The sequence below is a fragment of the Chelonia mydas genome, chromosome 15 (genome assembly GCF_015237465.2).
Source record: "Chelonia mydas isolate rCheMyd1 chromosome 15, rCheMyd1.pri.v2, whole genome shotgun sequence".
Classification (NCBI taxonomy): Eukaryota; Metazoa; Chordata; order Testudines; family Cheloniidae; genus Chelonia; species Chelonia mydas.
Window position 1 is genome coordinate 22,896,562 of NC_057856.1, and position 18,707 is coordinate 22,915,268.

Sequence of the window (18,707 nt, forward strand, 5' to 3'; positions counted from 1 at the left end):
AACAGTGTGAAATTTCCTGCTGATATTAACATTGCCTTTGCTCTATTTCACTTTTATTTATATATATATATATTCTCTATTTTTGAGGACTGATGCAGATATTCATCTTGCCTTAAATATGTATTGCTTAATCCAGACCGCATTAATCCTATTTTACAGCTGTTAAATAAGCAGCCTGCAGCCCTGCGCTACTTGATTTACGTATGTAAAAATTCAAAAATGCACAAAGGTATGTGTCAAGCTCTTGTCATATCAGCCCCATTACATATTGGTCTCTGAAAATAAAGATTTTAAGTGTATTCCCCCCCCCCTTAAGATGGGATGTTTCACAGTTGATTTGACATCAAAAGTAGTTATGAAGGCAATTTTATCTCTTCCCCCCTCCCCCTTTTTCTAGCCAAATATTCCTAGCTGAATCACTAAACATCTAAACTTTCTGACAAGGTCATTTAATTATCAACAGTGCTGGTTGAGAAAGAGACGCCTTATCTCTGCAGCGACTGCTTCTTTTGTGGCGACTGTGATATTGCTGAAAAGCCTCATGCATGTTCATTAATTGCTATTCAGAAGGCAGTCCTCATGCACAGAGGCATTTTGCCTTTCTTAACTTTTGCTTGTCAGGATAACTGGATTATCTCAGCATTAAACCTGTATCACTCCAGTGTGCCGGTCCTCCAAAGAGACCAGATTTGAATTGGAAAGATAAGCAAACAAGTTTGTATTAAAAAAACAAACAAAAGAAAATAAAAGAGAAAGGGTGGAATGGACACAGTTCCATCCTTTGATGTTGGCACAACAAAGATGAAGGAGCTTTGGAAAACCAACCTAACCAGAAAACTATCCCTAAGGACTAAGGAGGAGCAATGGTCTGGATAGGGACTTGGAAAATCTAGAGTCAGCTTCCAGGTCTACCACAGATGTCTTCTGTGATCTTGGGCCAGTCATTCAGTCTCTCTGTCCCTCCCACCTGTAAAATGGACTAATAATTTTTCTTTGTCTGCTGTAAGTCCCACAGAAACTCAGCTTCTTCGTAGCGCATGTGCAACATACCTCAGGTGGCATATGGCCAGGATTCATCACCGAATTTGGACTGCTGGTTGGATCATTAGCTTCCCCAGCCCGGGCTGGATATTGATGGATCAGCATTCACGTCGCGCTCCCTATGGTCCCCAGAAACTCAGCTGGTAACTGAGTTCTTGCTCACATGAGCAGGGTCAAATTGATCGCTATATCTGGAGTAGGAAAGGAGTTTTCCTTAGGTCAGATTGGCAGGGACCTTATGGGGGTTTCACCTTCCTCTACAGCGTGGGGCATGGTTCATCTGCTAGGATTATTGGAGCAGATCTCACCTAATCAGTTCCCTGCCATTGCAGGGCATTGGTGGCTCCTGTTTGCTATCTGTGGCACACAAGAGTTTAGTCTCCTGAGAGCTGACGTGCTTTGGTCTAACTAGAGTCATTGGATTAAATATAGGAGTATTTGGTGAAACTTTTAATAGTCTGTGATATACAGACGGTCAGACTAAGTCCAGATGGGACTATTATGTGATCTAAACTCTATGAAATCCATTTAGATTGCAAACTCTTTAGAGCGGGCACTGCGCTGTACAATGTGTTTGTACAGTACCAAGCACAACAGGGCCTCAATTTAAGGTGGGTCCTCTAGAGGTTACCCAGTGTGACGTTATCTGATTAAAATATGACTGTGTAGATCATTGTTGCTACCACTGTTGTATAATTGCAACAAATCTTGTACAAAGTGTGGCATGTAAGATGTCTATGGAAAAGTTTTGATTCGCTGAATATGATTATGCCATTTGTATGATTTTTGTATCTGAAATGATGAATATTAATGATGTACGTGTATTTCAAATGTTTGCTCGTGTGGTAACACTACAAAGTATTTAGCCTGCACATCCTCAAGGGACCATTCATGTAAAATGGCCCATCAAGGAACACTTAACTCACAATGGACCATGGGAGATGCCTGTCTGCACTTAATGGACTCTCCTGTGAAGGTTCTAACTAGAGTATGGGTAATGGCTTCTGCTATGACTAAGCGAAGCATGCATGGACATGTGACTCCAAACATCATCTTGTTACGTGTAATTTTTCACAGTGAGAACAATGGGTTTCCCTTCACTTGGCAGAAGCTATAAAAGGCCCTGGAAACATCTCTATTTTGCCTCTTTCCTGCTCAAACCTCTGGACTATGAACTTATACTAATGGGAGCATTCTGACCAAAGGACTGAGGACTTTCCATTGATTTGGAAGCAACCAGAGACTTAATAAGCCAGCAGTTTATTCCATCACAGCTACAAGCCTGAACCAAGAACCTTGCATTTATTGTATGTATTTGATTCTTTTAACTAATGTTAACTTTCTCTCTTCCTTTCTCTTTCTTACTCTATCTATCTATCTATTTATAAACCTTTAGATATTAGATACTAAGGGATTGGCAACAGTGTGATTATTGGGTAAGATCAGAGTTATATATTGACCTGGGTATGTGGCTGGTCCTTTGGGATCAAAAGAACCTTTTGTTTGATGAAATTGGTTTTAAATGTATCAGGGGACAGCCGTGTTAGTCTGTATCCACAAAAACAACAAGGAGTCCGGTGGCACCTTTAAAGATGCATCTGAGGAAGTGGGGTTTTTTACCCACGAAAGCTGATGCTCAAATAAATCTGTTAGTCTTTTTAAGGTGTCACCAGAGTCCTTGTTGTTTTTTTTGGTTTTAAATGACCACTCAGCATTAAGTCCAGTGTCTGGGTGTTGAATCTAGGACTGGAATACCTAAGGAGGCTGTATTTCTGACTTCTTGTTAGCCAGTATGGTGAGACAGAAGTTTTCTTTTGTTGCTGGTTTGGAATATCTCATGGAAGAATAACCACCATTTTTGGGGTGTGTCTGCCCTTTTTCCCAGCAGTTTGTCCTGAATTTGGTATTCAGTTGTGATCCACGGAGGCATGGTGACACCCTGATATAGTCTGTATGATAACACCCATTGTTTCATGTTCTCTGTGTATATAACTCTCCCCACTGTATTTTCCACTGAATGCATCCGATGAATTGAGCTGTAGCTCATGAAAGCTTATGCTCAAATAAATTTGTTAGTCTCTAAAGTGCCACAAGTCCTCCTTTTCTTTTTGCGAATACAGACTAATAAGGCTGCTACTCTGAAACCTGATATAAATGAAGTAATCTATTCATAACTGTCCTTGACTACTATGATGTGGCTGCTGATGTAACACTGCAGAACAGAAGTATCAGCCATAGTTTACAATTGCGTATCTGTTTGTCTGTCTGTCTGTCTCTCTTTGTTTCTGCAAATTTTCAGAATTTCCCACTGAAAGGAAATTCCAACTTTTCACCAGCTCTAATTGCTAAATGACTGTGATTAATAGGAGCCTTCTTCCCCGGGCTTGTTACTCTGTACTTTTCTACTTCAGGGTTTCTTGAACCTTCCCCTGAAGCATCTTGTTGGAGACCCCAGGGCATGGCCACTAGTTAAGTTGAGGGGATGGAAGGCCATAAGGGTCGAGGAGGTCTCCCTGCTGAAGGCCTAAGGGCTTCTTCTCAACCCCCTTAATAGAATTCAGGCCTGGCTGGTTTGAGTAAGCTCTTTTGCTCTTAAAACAATGTTGCAGCTGCAGATAATGCCTTCATAGTATCAGGTTTGCTGACGCCAAGTTAAAGATAATAGGAGGGACAGTTACAAGGCCAGACAGAATGTGCTGGTTGTTTAAGTTGCTAGGAATGCTTGTTAGAGGTTGCAGGAAATAAATATTGTTGTAACCCGTATAAGGAAGGCAGAGTATTTGTGCAAAGTTTTAATTGGCTGATGTGTAGTGCAGTGGCATTAAGGAATATAAAAGTGTGTGTAATGGCCTGCACTGGTGTGCAGGATTTGAGATTCTGTTCTCCCTGTACCTTGTTTGCAGCTGCAAATAAACTTTTCTGCTTCTCCACCCCGTTGTGATTATTGAGTGAAGCATACCGGGTAACGAACCCCTGCTGTTGTTTTGCCTCTGGGCACTGGGTGCCGGCAACAATCTGGTACTGGCTATTGCTGGAGACAGGTGACAGCAACAGGGATTTGTCCTGAAGATGAGTGATTCAATGAGGATGGAGAAGAGAACTTCACCCCCAAGTATTTAGGAGGACTTGCATGTGCAAAGCCATTAAGTAGCAATCTGCTACAGGTATACAACTTCTCTCATCCCTATGGGTCCCAACATTTCTCCACAAATCCCATCCATTCACCCTGGAGCCACCTGGGTGCTATAGAACTGCCATAGTGTATCACATGGGGGAGAGAGAGATTTTGGCCAAGACATGGGGCAGGGGGCACCCCCCTCTTACAAAATACATCTTTGGATTCTTTATGTTCATTGAGATTTTCATTGTTAAGGTCTTGTTCTATAGCCAACCCCCCCAATAATCTGTATGCTGTTCATTTGAACAGGTGTTAGTGTATTACGAATAACTAATAATACAGCAATCGCCATCTATCATCTAGATCATTCACCACCCTGGCCTCTAGCTGGCTTCAGGGAAGGCTGAATATAAGCAGATTGACATTACTGGTGCGGTTCCTGGGTGGAGAGGGGAATCGTCCTTCGCTGGGAATTAGGAGATTTACTGAAGGCTCCTAAATGCACAAGAGTGTTGGATGATCTTCGTGGACTCTTGGTACGTCTACAGAGCAAATAAATACCTGTAGCTGACCTGGTCTGCTGGCTTGGGCTCATGGGACTTGGGATGTAAAATTGCTGGGGAGAGCCTGAATATCTACACAACAATTTTTAGCCCCACAGCCCAAGCCCCACGTGCCCGAGTCAGCTGACCTGGGCCAACTGTGGCCACGCTGAGGGTCTTTTATTCCAGTGTAGATGTGCCCTCTAAGGCCAGAAGGGACCATCATAATCACCCTATCTGACCACGTGCCATTGCAGGCCACAGAACCTCACCCACCCATTCCAGTCATAGGCCCATAGCCTCTGGCCAAGTTACTGAAATTTTCAAATCTTGATTTAAAGACTTCAAGTTACAGAGAATCCACTATTACCATAGTTCAAACCACCAATCCTTTCATTTTGGGCTTCACAGTAGCGGTCATGCACAACTTTTGTTCAGGATCAAATAGCCTTTCTGAGAACAGAATGCTCTGCAGATGCTTCATGACCTAAGATGTGGAAAGCGAATGTTAATTGAACAGGGCTCTTAAATGACATTCTGGCCTTAGAATTGTTTTTTTATAGATGTTAATAGTCCGTATGACCTATTTAAAGCTAACCGCGTTTCACTGACAAACAGCTTTCTGCACCTAATTTAAAGGTAACTTGTTTCATATCCAGCACTGGGATCCACATGAATAGGAAACTGCTGCAGGGAAACAGCAAAAATAAGTGAATGAGAACGCAAGGAAGATTCAAAGGGAAAAGAACTAACAGCTTCAGGATTGAACTTTGGGGTTTGGGTTGGTTTTTTTGTTTGTTTTTTCAGGCCAGAGGGCCCTATTCAGGACAGCACTTATGCATATGCTTGAAGTCAACCACATGTTCACAGCATTGCCAATCCCAAATGTTCAAAAATCATGAGTCAGGCTCACCAAAAATCTTGATTGGCTTTAAAACCATGAGATTATGTTAAAACAAAAAATTGATTTGGTGTTCTTTTAATTTGCCTTCTGTTTTTGGTGCACTAGGGTCACATTTTGACATTTTCTTCACAACCACGAAGGCTAGAAACATACTTTTCTTTAAGAATGAAGGCTGAAATAATCACATATCCACTTGACTCTGGGAGCTGGGGCTTTAAGGTAAACAATAGTTATTATCCTATGACTCATGACAGAATCATGAGAGTTGGCAACGCTGTTTTTAAGTACTGTCCTAAGGATGGATGCCGTCCTAAATTAGGGCCCAACTCCCACTGGAGTGAGACTTGAGCATATGCTTAAAATTAAGTACGAGTTTAAGAGATTCATAAATCAGGTCCAGAATGATTTTCTTAAGCACTTTCAATACTGAGATATTGTATCCTAAATTCGCTGTGCCGGGAGAGGACTTAGAAGAAAATTTTTAAAAAGACATTCCATTTTTTAAAAGACTGGGCCAACAGATCTGATGAGATCAATGTTAGGGATCTACAGCGGAGAAACCAACACTAGCACCTCCGTCTTTCTTCTCCTGTTGTTGTGTGGCAATCAGTTGATCCAAGGGGTATATTTTTCAGAGGGAATTACACCTTTTTCTTGCAAAATTTGCTCCCAGATAATTGTACCTACAGAATAAACTGCAGGCAAGAAATCTAAGTATTGTGATATAGGAGGGCCAGGAAGCAGTGGGAGAGTGCTACAGGGGAAATATGTACGCTCAAGGCTAATTAAGGCGTGGCTCCCTGTAGACTAGGGAAGGCGGCTGCAGGTTAATTGGAGCACCTGCAGTCCATGAAGGCCCTGATAGGAACCTAATAAAACCCCCTGCTTCAGGCACGTAGGGGAGGAAGAGAAAGGGGACTGGACTGGACTTGGACTGGAGCTTGGAGGTGTGCTGTGAGACTTGGAAAATCAGGGAACCAAAGTAAGGGGGACCCTGCCCCAGTAGGAGAGGGAGACTCCCTTCCCCAGCATCTAAGGACTGCAGGTATCCCACCCAAGGGGGAAGAGGGTAAGAACCCGCAGGGGTTGAGAGGGACTGGGGCTCAGAGTGATGAGGGTTTGCTCTTTCCTGCTTCCCTCCTTTACCACCTTCCTGGGCTACTAGCGGGGCCATCGTTGCCCCAAGAACAGGGGGAAGGGGTGGCATCTTAGCTCCCCGCCAAGACGAGCGCAGGACACACCAGACTAATGTCGGCCATCTTGTCACAGTATTTACAACTAACTGCCTGGCGTGCTGTAATCAGTGGTTTGGCATTGCAACTACTCAATTTAATAATTGCACTAACAATTAAATTTGAGGTGCACCTGCAAAGGAAGCTCTCCCCGTTGAAATATTGCCCCAGTCTATCTGTAGAATTTAGCTAAAATAAGCAAAGAAGAAAGAGTATGATGGGAGGAAAGGAAGATAAAACACAGAATGCCAGATCCTTAACTGGCTTAAATCAGCATAGCTCTATTGAAGTCATAGAGTGAAACCAATCTGCAGGCTGTGGGTTTGGCCCGTAAAATCTATCTGTCTATCTATCTATCTGATAATTCTGTCAGATCATTTTACAAACTTTTCTTTTGGTGGGGTGGGGGGAAGGCAATTCCTTACAGATTTGTGGCAAACTTGCTTCAAATCCCCTTTTTCTTTAAAAAGATAATTGCCACACACACGAAAGAAAGAAAGGGAAAGATTTTTGGTTCTAATCAATCAATGATTTTTGAAAGCAAGCCATTGTTTTTAGCACCACTCTATTTTAGAGTGCTGTGCTAAAGTACTTTACTTTAGTTTCTATAATAATGCCTTTTCAGCACTTCTTTTCTTCCCTCAAGGCTATACACGTGGATTCAAAAGAGGAAAAGAATGTCCTACTTAAAATAAAACTGCACCTTTTTCATATTTTCCTTTTCTTCTCCTCCTGCCTCATTTTCAGATGTTTGCTGTGCAAGTGCGTACAAACACGCTGCTTTCTGTTATTTTTAAACAAACCTCTTTTTCAAAAGCATCTGCTTTTTATCCAGTGGAATCAAGGAAGATGATCGGCTTCTCCAAGTGAAACACAGGCCTTGACAAACCAGTTAGAATAAATGTAGAGATGTGAGAGAGCTGGGTAGAAACAAAACGATTCAGGCCCAAAGCTCTAGTATGTTTGTTTTTCCTCTTCAGTATAGGATCTGAGGAGCTCCCTAAGTGTTCGCTCTTTGTGATTCTTCCTCATTCGGCCATTGGCAAGTGGGGGTTGGTTCCTTTCCGAAGTGGCTCAATCCCCAAAGCCAGAGTGGAGGCTCTGAAAGCCACATCAGAGGCCAGGGTCATCTTTGTGCCTTAAAACATCTTTTTTCCCCCCAACAGTATCTGCTTCCTTTGTATTGAAATTAATAGGCAGCAGGTTTAAAACAAACAAAAGTATTTCTTCACACAACACACAGTCAACCTGTGGAACTCCTTGCCAGAGGACGTTGTGAAGGCCAAAACTATAACAGGGTTCAAAAAAGAACTAGATAAATTCATGGAGGATAGGTCCATCAATGGCTGTGTCAAGGTTGATTCCCCACTCTGGCACTTAAAGTGCAGAAGGTGGGGGCCTGAAAGGATTTTAAAAAAATAATACTTGCCACTCCAGGCTTGTATTCAACTCCCAAGGTTACAGCTCATTTCTGACCTTGGCTTGGTAAATGCAAAATGCAAAACCCCTTTTTTTGGAACCCAGGAAGGTGCAGTTGGGAATTCCTTCCTGTGGGGTATCCTCAAGCCCTTTCACGCCCCGTCCGGGGAAGAGGTGAGAAAGAAAACAAAGGAAATTAGTGGTTGCCACCAGCTAATTAAACAACATATGCACAAATCTCGTAGGACACCAAAAATCCAATCCTGTTCTTAAAAAAGGTAAATTTTTATTAAAAACAAAAAGAAAGAAAATACATCTGGAACTTAATTTTTGGAAATGCTCTTTTAAAATCTAGTAAAAGCCTAAGCACTCAAAATAACTTTCTTGGGGGTTCAGCTTAAAGGTTACAAGCAAACTAAAGTATCTGGGGTTAGTCCACTAGCCATAAATAAACCTAATTGCATCTTTCTAAACATTCCTGATCTACTTACACATTTGGGGGTTCCAGATAAGTAGTTCTAGGTATGATCTGATGCTCTATGATCATACCTGGATTAAAGCTTCTCATAGCATAACTGCTCCCTGTTCCCCTCTTTCCCGAACAACAACAGAGACAAAGGGGAAGTTTTTTCCCCACTTAAAAAAATTCTAGCCTTTCCATTGGCTCTTTTGGTCAGGTGCCCACTCCCTTTCCTTTACCTGGGGGACTTTTTAAACCCTTTACAGATAAAGCAAGCAGAGAACAGCCACCAAGAAGGACTTTATAGCTAACTGGCTGGCTGGGTGTCCATAAAAGGGAGCTACCCCACCTTCATTTATCACAGGCTATTAGCCAGGATGGGCAGGAATGGTGTCCCTAGCCTCTGTTTGCCAGAAGCTGGAAATGAGTGACAAGGAATGGATCACATGATGATTACCTGTTCATTCCCTCTGGGCACCTGGCATTGGCCACTGTTGGAAGACAGGACCTTTGGTCTGACCCAGTATGGCCATTCTTATGTTATGTTTGTCAATGCAACATGGGATATGATGTAAAGGAAAACTTTTTATGCAGCCTTAGCATAGAGGTCAGTGTTTTTTTACCTCTTTGTGTGGATGACTCCTTATTTGAAGTCCCTCCCCCCCCCGCACTTATGTTTCCTATAAGAGTAACAAATGCTAACCATGATAGATAATGTGTGTGTATTTCCAGAGGTTGACATTGAATGATAAGGGTGTATGGTGAGTAGGGGAGCGAGATTTTCTTTGCTTTATCATGTAATAAATATTTCAGTGCCTCTTGACCCTGCCCCTCCCCATCAGCTTGGTATTCATAACCTACTGGTTAAGAAACATTGGGGGGCAAATGTGGTTGGTTATAGTACAGCACGCAGATTTCCGGGGCTACACATGACCTGCAGAAGGGACAAGAGCATAGCTGAGAGGGTTAAGAGGAGAGTGAAGGGGTTAGTGGTGGTGGATGGGAGAAGAGTGTTTTGAACTGGAAAGATGGAAGGGCAGAAAGAGGCATCTGAATTTCAGCTACATGATTCCTATCTGCTGTTGAGGCTAAAACCTGAGGGGTTCAGGTAGCTTCAGAATGTTGGAAAATGAACGTTCCCATCCTTAATGTCCATATTGGCTGACTCAAATTGTACTAGAGATTCTTCCTTAAACTGGGTTTTATCCTGCCACCCTTAGACACATTAGATGAAATCCCCCCAACCTCAATTGCAGCCAGCTAGCACAATGCCGGTGTCCCACTGCAGTCCCCCTTTATTTATTATTTTAAGGGCTTACCTGGGACTTCAGAAGAACATAGGCTGCCCCCTGTCTCTCTGCTGGGGCAGATTTAGTATCTTACATTTCAAGGAGGTCCACCGATTTCAATGGCTCTACTTTTGTCATACGATGCTACTGAATTGTAACCGAATCAGACGCATTATCAGCGTAAGCAAATAGCTTTCTTTTTTTGCAACGTATGCGTGCTTGCATCACAATTTATCAAAGGCTGTGACTGAATGTGGGCTGAATTTAGTTCTGTTTTTCGAATGCCTTTAAGACCATACATATCTATATTGTGTATAGAAGATAATAGTGGTACACGCATGGTGAGGTGCAGGTAGTGGGTGATATTGGTGAGCATTTGAGGAGTATTACAAATACATTCTATTGCTCTTGAGACATTAGTGACTCTTTCTCATGTCACACGGTTTAGTGCAGAGATTCTTACAGGAGCTTGTCCAAATCTCTAGTGCGTGGCTCTGGTATAAATGGCATGGTAACGAGAAACCTGTCTTTAAAATCTCAAGCCTGAGTGATCGGTATTAATCAAAACAACTCCAGGGACCTCATTTTATGCCTTGCTGGCTCTTTGCAATATGTAACCCCAGTATCAGTTTCAGCGGACTTCAAAACAAACCCTTTATATTGCCAAGTTATAAAAGGTTATGTTGAAGGGTATTTATTTAGACCTCTGTGGAATGTTGTTGACAGTGAAACCTGAAACAAAGCAAAGCTGCTCTGGTTTTCGAGTTTGTTACCAATTCAAAATGTCAGCTGTTTTTCAAAAGATGTATATTTTTAAAGCTCATGCATGCTTCAATCAAACATTTCAGGTGAAGGATCATGGTCTGATATAGAGTTTTGTGTTAAAATCATGCGGATTTTGTGGTTTCATCTGTTTGTAAAGCAAAACCTGGGAGAATCTCTGATTTCAACTGAATTTTGTTTTGTTACTTGAACCAGAAACTCAAAACATAACTCTAGGTGTAATCCCATAATGATCAAAATCAATGGAAACATTCCTCTCACATTACAATATCATCTCCCTACATGTTGTCCTACATTATCTGTCAGCGCAATAAAGAACAGAGAACAAAGTAAAACTTCTTATACACACTTACACAGTAAGAGCTTGTCTACACAGGGACATTTAGGACACTTAACCAGTGTACTACAGTGAACTAAGACCAGTTTACTTTTGAATGAGAGCATCCACATAGGGGATACTGCTCTTTAAAGTTTGTAGATTAACTTTGCACCTTTAGTTTAGTCATCTTAACTCCCCATGCAGACAAGCCCTAAGCTGTTATATAGTCAAGTGCATACAGTTCTGAGGGATACAAGTATTGCCCAACTTCTGCAGAACCTACAGAGATGAAGACTGAAAAGAAAGTGAAGGGGTTGGTGGTGGGAAGAAAAATATCAGAATTGCAAAGACATGAAAAAAGAATGTTTGTGAGATGGGAAATTGGAAAGATTTTAGTTGGATTCCTTCTGCTGTTGAATCAATTTGAAAGAAAACCATCAACATAAGTCTAGTACAAGCTCCACTGAACACTCTCTGCCCCTGCTAGAAGTCCATTTGATGCCACGCCTATGGTCGCTTTCCATGTCCAGGCACATGGTGGCAGAAGGAGTTTGTTTGCATTCAGATAAATTGCAATGTCAAGGTCTGACAGTCAAAGTGCAGCGGTTGAGTTCCATGGGGAAGAAGGAACACTAGTCTTGTCAACAGTGTGGCCGAGAAAGCTAGCCACCCCAATAGTGGGCCCTTAGGATGACCTTTTTTGAAGGGGGACAGGGTCATAAGAGAGGCCAGCGTTGAATGTTCTCAGAAACTGAACAAACTACTCAGTTGTGTATCTTTTAAGTCTGAGAGTCCAGAAATCTGGAGAATCTATGCAAATTATGGAGTTCCATAATTTGCATATCATGCATAAGAACTTTCTTGTGTATGCACAAGTGACCAAAAGTAGCCACGTTATAACAGTCCAGTGTTCAGAACACCCCCACCCGCCCCATATTGCTGTCTTTCCATCTCAATCACAGTTACGCTGTGAATTTCCCTGGCTGTATGAAGAAGCCATGGGAATGTCTTGAAAGGTCTGAGTTGGCAAGGTTTTTATCCAACACAATGGGGGCTAGATTCTGTTAACTTAACTCTCACTGAATGGTACCTGAGGCTATTTCTACACTGCCCCACAGTTTGGATGAGGGGGTTGCAGTGCACATCGAAGGGCTGTGCTATAACTCCCTGTATGGATGCCGTGGGTGCAAACTCAAAGGTTCTTCACTGGCATTAACGTAATCCTCTTCAAACAGGACCACATTCATGTGAATAAGGGACCTTTAAGTTCACGCCTGCATTGCCCACGGGGGGGGTGTTATAGCACAGCATTTTGTTGTGCACTGCTATTCGCGCGCACACGCCCCCTCCCCCTGTAGTCGAACTGCGGGGCAGTGTAGACAAGCCCTGGGTCTCACTGATAGGACTAGCCATGGAGTAAGGGGCAGCTCCATATGAGTAAGGAGGAGTGTTGACAACACTTGTGATACTATCACGACTCTCGCAATCTTTGAGGGGCCTAACTCATGGCTTTTGAATGTATGCTATTGCCAATACTGGGATATTAGAATCTGGCCTGATTCTTATGGAAAATGTTTCCAGGTTTCTGTCCAGCTCTAGCAATCAGATGTGTCATTTTAGAGGACATGGAAGCAGCTGTGGTAGCCAAAAGCCATAGACGTTCATGGCTTATTCACATGAATTGCTACGTACAGTGATGCATGCAGGGGCAGAGGCATCTCCCATTATGCATTTGCAAGCATGTGACTCCCATGATGCACCATGCTGCAGAGTCAGATGGGGAGTGCATTGCATCATGGGAGATGTAGTCTGGCTAAGGAGCTCAGCCAATAGGAAAACATGGGGACATCAGGACTCTAAACTATGACTGCCATGAAGCAATGCGCCGTGATCGGGAAAATGCAGTTTAATATTGAACTGACTAGAAACTAAATGGTCAGTTCCACAAACCAAAATATTTCAATTTGCGACAAACTGGCCCAACATGAAATGTTTTTTGTTTCAGTTTTCCTGAAGAAAAATCAGATTTTGGCAAAATTGAATTTTTCCATGGAAAAATTCAAATGTGCAGAAACTTCCTTTTCTGTCAAAAAATCATTCTGATGGAAAACTCCCAGTCAGCTCTACCTGTGTCTGCTACACCTTGTGATAATGCTACAGAAAACATTCAGGCCTGGATTGCTGGTTACATTGGGTGACTCTAGAGTTGGGTACCCAGTTTGAAACACTTAAGAAAATGAGGCACCCAAAATTTTGGAAAGGAGTACTTGTGGCACCTTAGAGACTAACAAATTTATTAGAGCATAAGCTTTCGTGAGCTGAGCTGTAGCTCACGAAAGCTTATGCTCTAATAAATTTGTTAGTCTCTAAGGTGCCACAAGTCCTCTTTTTTCTTTTTACGGATATAGACTAACACGGCTGCTACTCTGAAACCTGCCAAAATTTTGGATCACTTAAAAAAAAATTGGGCCTTCATGAGCTAATAAATGGACTGTAGCCAGCAAAGGATGAGTTGAAATGAAAGCTTGTCTTCCACACTTGGGCTAAAAGGTCAAATGCAGTTTTGTCTTGGAAGCGAATTGTATCCATCTTTAGTCATTGGGACTTAGCAGTTACGGAATCACAAAACCACCACATGGCGTTTTCCAGACTTCAAATGCTAATTAAGAGAAGCCCTGTACCCTTCAATAGGTATTTCAGAAGCAATTCATTCTCTGTACACCCTGATTACCAAGGGGGAAAAATGGTTCTGGTTAAAATTCTAAAGAGACCAGCATAACCATTGTTTCAGAGGTTACTGGCTGTGTGTCAGACCTGTCTGACACAAAACAGAAAACCCGATTTTCCTTTGATAAGTCATTGTAGCTATGGACAAACACTACTCAAAGAATGTCATATTATGCAGCCTTGCACAGGGACTGAATGAATCTTTCCACAGCGGGTAGAGGGCAAAATTCTTCCTCACATGGAGTGTTTACCCTTGGACTTTGTGCTGGTGATCTTAAATGGACCTTTCCCTTTTAATAATTTTCTGTTCTGATAAATCTAATATTCTCTTACAGAAATGCTCCAGGATTCTCCCTGTTCTCATCACTCATCAACTCCAGTTCCAGAGCCTCACAAAACACCCTTAGAACTTGCTGAACAGAAAGTTCTGAAGAACAGATCCAGCTTCAGATGAAGCTTTGTTAAGACAGACATGAAAGCAGGAGGGAGAAGCAATTGCAGAGTCGCTAACACGTATGTAGCAATGGCCCTGTGTCCTGAAAGATGCCAGTTCTGTATTGGGGGCGGGGAGGTAAGATGTTTATTGTTTCACAAACTCTAATTATCTGTCAGATATCTAGCTGGTGTAAACTGGCATAGCACCTTTGACTTCAGTGGAGCTATGCCGATGCACCCTGTCTCTGGTGCTCACCGTATAGTGATAATAAATGTTTTATTATGGGCTTCTTGGCATCGTTGGTGTAATTTAGTAACTGACCGTTTTTTTTTAACCCCCCTCTAGTGTTGTATGAAATCCTTCCATAGAGCTGAACTCCAAATGAAACCCATCAGGATGCTGTTCCCAACTCAAATGTTAGCCCCAGTCCACAAAAATCTGGCAGACCTGGGAAAGTCTGTTCTAGTCAGGAACTTATACAGTGCCCATCACCATGGTATCTGAGTTGTTTGCACAGCCCATCATCCTCTCCTCTCCCAGGTACCCTTTGAACGCCTACCCCCGCCCTGCTGCCATCCCTGGCTACTGCTCCAGGGACCCTATTCATACTGTTAGCATTAAAATCTGCAGGGAGCGGGGGTGCTCAACCCACCCTCAACCCTCACTGACTTGGAGAACAGGTGGTTCCCTCCACGAGGCCTCCTGAACATCAGGGGACTCTCAAAGACACCACTACCAGCAACCGAGAAGGAAACAATCCCGTTCCCGTTGGCCACTCCTTTGAATGGATGTCCCTAGCCATGGCACCCAAACAAATACGGGGCATTTCAGACAGCTTGTGGTTGTTAAAAAACTTCAAATACATACAGCATGCAAAGCAACAGGCAACACTAGAGGGTATCGTTTCCCATCTGCTGCGTACCTGTTCAGGTCACCACCATGCTCCTGTAAAAATCCTGCTGAACATTTGGGGGTGTGGGGGTAGTGGCTGTACATTGCCTACTCAGTCGGTGATGAGTCTGATGGTTTCTGTGTTGGAGAGGCCTGGGATGGTTGCAGAGTTGAGGTGTGTTTGGGGCACCCGGTTGAGGCTGAAGGTTTGAATGATTGTTTATTTATAGAGCCCTCAGAGTGTGCCAAGTGGTATGGGCTTGATTCTGATTTTTCTTACACAAGCATAAATAGTAGTGATTATTGATGTCCTAGATTTACATTGGTGTAAAACTGCTGTGAGATCAGAATCAGGCCCTTTGAACTCAACCCCTCTGTGAACTACCTGGATTTGGTCCCATGTCTTGTCCTGAGGCCAGAAATATGCTAGGTTTGGTTCATACGTCCTATGCAAACCAAATACATCAGGGTTCACACAGCTGTACCATTTGCCTCGGTCACCTCTTCAGCTTCTGATATTGTGTAACTGTCCCACCATGCCATGTTTCCTTGTTAGGATTATATCCATACCAATGCACTTCTTGACACAGCCCAGTGTTCCTTTCTTTGGTTTCCCAAAGTTGTTAGCAAACATCCTGGGCTTAAATTAAAAGGCACTAATGGAAAACAGCCCCAATGTATCAATCTGCCCCACTGCCTACAAACCCCCTGGCATTTCAGCCACTGGCTTCAGAGCAGCAATCGATGAACTTACAGGAACTCCTTGAAAATATAACTAGAGAGGATTAAAGGAGGCGGGGGGGAAATAACAAAATGCTGAAACAACTGGAGTGTAGGAAATAATTTGTAAAACTCAAGCTGAACACATGAAAGGATAAAACAGGACTACACGTGAAGCATGACTTTAAAAACATGTAACTATGGTTTGAGGATTTAGAGATCAAGGTTTTTCTATAGCTAAACTGAAGACGCTCATGCAGATCCTGTGAAGCTGGGATCTCGGTATGTATAGCAAGATATTAATTCACAGGTTGCAGAAACAGTAAGAAAGCAGTGAAGAAAACGGTAATAGCCAGCACAATATAAGAGAAACCAGGGGGATAAGGTAATAGCTTTTTTGGACCAAATTCTTTTGGTGAGAGAGACAAGCTTTCGAGCCACACAGATTTCTTCTTCAGGTCTGGGAAAGGTACTCCCACCATAGCAGCTCGAAAGCTTCTCTGGTCCAATAAAAGATATTACCTCACCTAATTGTCTGCCTAATATCGTGGGACCAACCCGGCTACAACTGTGCTGCAGTACAATATCCGGCAGTAACAAGGTTTGCAAGTGCTTTGTTGTGGTAAGTAGAAGCTGTGCATCCCTTGCCACCCCAAACCCAAGACTGACTTGGTCCCTCCTGGGGATTATAGGAAAACAGACGGTTCTTCGTGTTTGTTTTCTCATTACAAAATGATTCTCTCCAAACCAAATGGCAGATTTCTCATCTGCACTGAGGACTGGAGGAGAGAATCTGGTCCTTGCATGGAAAGATTGTGGTCCTGATTCTTTGCTTGCTTACACCAGTGAAAGGCCATTGACATCAGTGGAGTTACCCCTGATTTACACTGGTGATGGGAGACTCAACCCCAGGGTATTTGCTATGTACATAGCAATGTGGAACTTTCTTCTGGCATGTCGTTAATTACACCAGGCACATTGGGCCCCATGCTGAACAAGGCTAGGTTTTGCAGTTCATCTGAAATAGCTCCTGCCTCCTCTACAGCTGGTGATGTGACCACTGGGTCAGCTGTTAACCTTCAGGACCCCCTGATTAGTGGATTGTGTGGCACTGCTTGGGTTGAAAAGGCCTAAGACTTCTGCTCTGGAGTTCCCTTCCTTTGTTTATGCCTTGCCTGCTGATGTACAGCATCCTGTCTCCAGCCTCTCCCTTCTGAAGCGGGCATGAAAATAATTTTACAGTCTTGATGACTTTCTTTCTTGCAACTTCTATGTTATGTTTCCTTTTTTGGCAACCAAGAATCTGAGTGCTGAAAAAACCTTTTAAAATGTGAGTTTTTAATCTAAAATTATTCCAGGCTGGATCTGAATGCTCCCATTAAAGCGTGGCCAGCTTTTCTTTTAATTCACTGCAGCAAGGCTTAAGAGTTAGGGGAAGAAAAATCCCATTAACACAACATACCCTTTGAGAAACTTAAACTCCATCCTTCAGGCATTATTTTGTACTTTTCAATGTTTCAAAATTGAATCATGAGTGCAACGTCAGCTGTAATTACTGGAGCCCATTACAGGAACCAGGGACAGGTGGCACTTAAAGAAATTGCTCTGGTGTTGGAATTTGTCAGTGAAAGCAGGACCAAGAGCTGTAGCTCCGGCTTACTGCAAAGCTCATCACATAATAGATCATAGCAGAATCTCCTCAAGCATACAGGCCAAAAGAAAATTGCGTGTAAGCGAAAGGTGAGTGAATGTCACTGCTAAAAGATGAAAGTACTCTTCTTTTGTGGGCTTGATCCTGGATCATCAATGGTGTCTGAATGGGTTCCCTGGCCTCTCCCAGCAGGCTCACTTCCCTTCCTAGCTCTCTGATATCCCCATTATTCTCTTAAACTATCCATTGCAAAAAAGGAGCTACTCAGCTTTCCTCTTACATTATCCCCACCCCTTTTCTGGATTACCACCGGACGCTCCACTATGCTGCCCATTTATAAAGATTAGAAACATTTGGGTTGTTTCGACTCCTCCTCCCATTCTGCCCTCACTGCCAAGCCTTCCTGCAGTTCCCTCTCTAACATTTCTAAAATCTGATCCTTTGTCATGTGCTTAAAGTTAGGCATGTGCTTAAGTACTATGCTGAACTTCAGCCGTGAAAAGGACGGATACTCTTGGGGTTAAGTCACTGGACTGTACTCAGGAGAGCTGGATTCAGTTCCTGGTTCTGTTATAAACTCCCTGTTAGAGAACATAAGAACAGCCATACTGGATCAGACCAATGGGCCATGTAGCCCAGTATCCTGTTTTCTGACAGTGGCCAATACCAGATGCTTCAAAGGGAATTAACAGAACAGGGCAACTATCGAGTGATCCACCCCCTCTCATCCAATCCCAGCATCCGGCAGTCAGAAGTTTAGGGACACCTGGAGCATGGGGTTATGTCCTGACCATCTTGGCTCTATCCTCATCCTGGATCTATCCTCCATGAATGTATCTAATTCTTTTTTGAACCCAGTTATACTTTTGGCCTTCACAACATCCCCTGTCAACGAATTCCACAGGTTGACTGTACACTGTGTGAAGGACTTCCTTTTGTTTATTTTAAACCTGTTGGTTGGCCCCTGGTTTTTGTGTTATGTGGAGGGGTAAATAACACTGCCTTATTCACTTTTTTCACACCGTTCATGATTTTATAGACCTCTATCATACCCACCTTTGTCATCTCTTTTCCAAGCTGAACAATTCCAGTCTTTTTAATCTCTCCTTTTATGGAAGCTGTTCCATACCCCTAATCATTTGTGTTGTCCTTCTCTGAACTTTTTTCTATTTTCA

General features: G+C 42.8%; 1 long non-coding RNA gene across 2 annotated transcripts in view; it reads left to right on the forward strand.

The window, feature by feature from the left end:
* Positions 1–14,549, forward strand: part of LOC122463054 — a 113,215-nt gene extending 98,666 nt beyond the window's left edge. For both annotated transcript variants that reach the window (XR_006286033.1, XR_006286032.1), the window contains one exon: positions 14,170–14,549. This is a non-coding gene — a long non-coding RNA (uncharacterized LOC122463054). The remainder of the gene's footprint in view (positions 1–14,169) is intronic.
* The last annotated feature ends 4,158 nt before the right edge of the window (positions 14,550–18,707 follow it).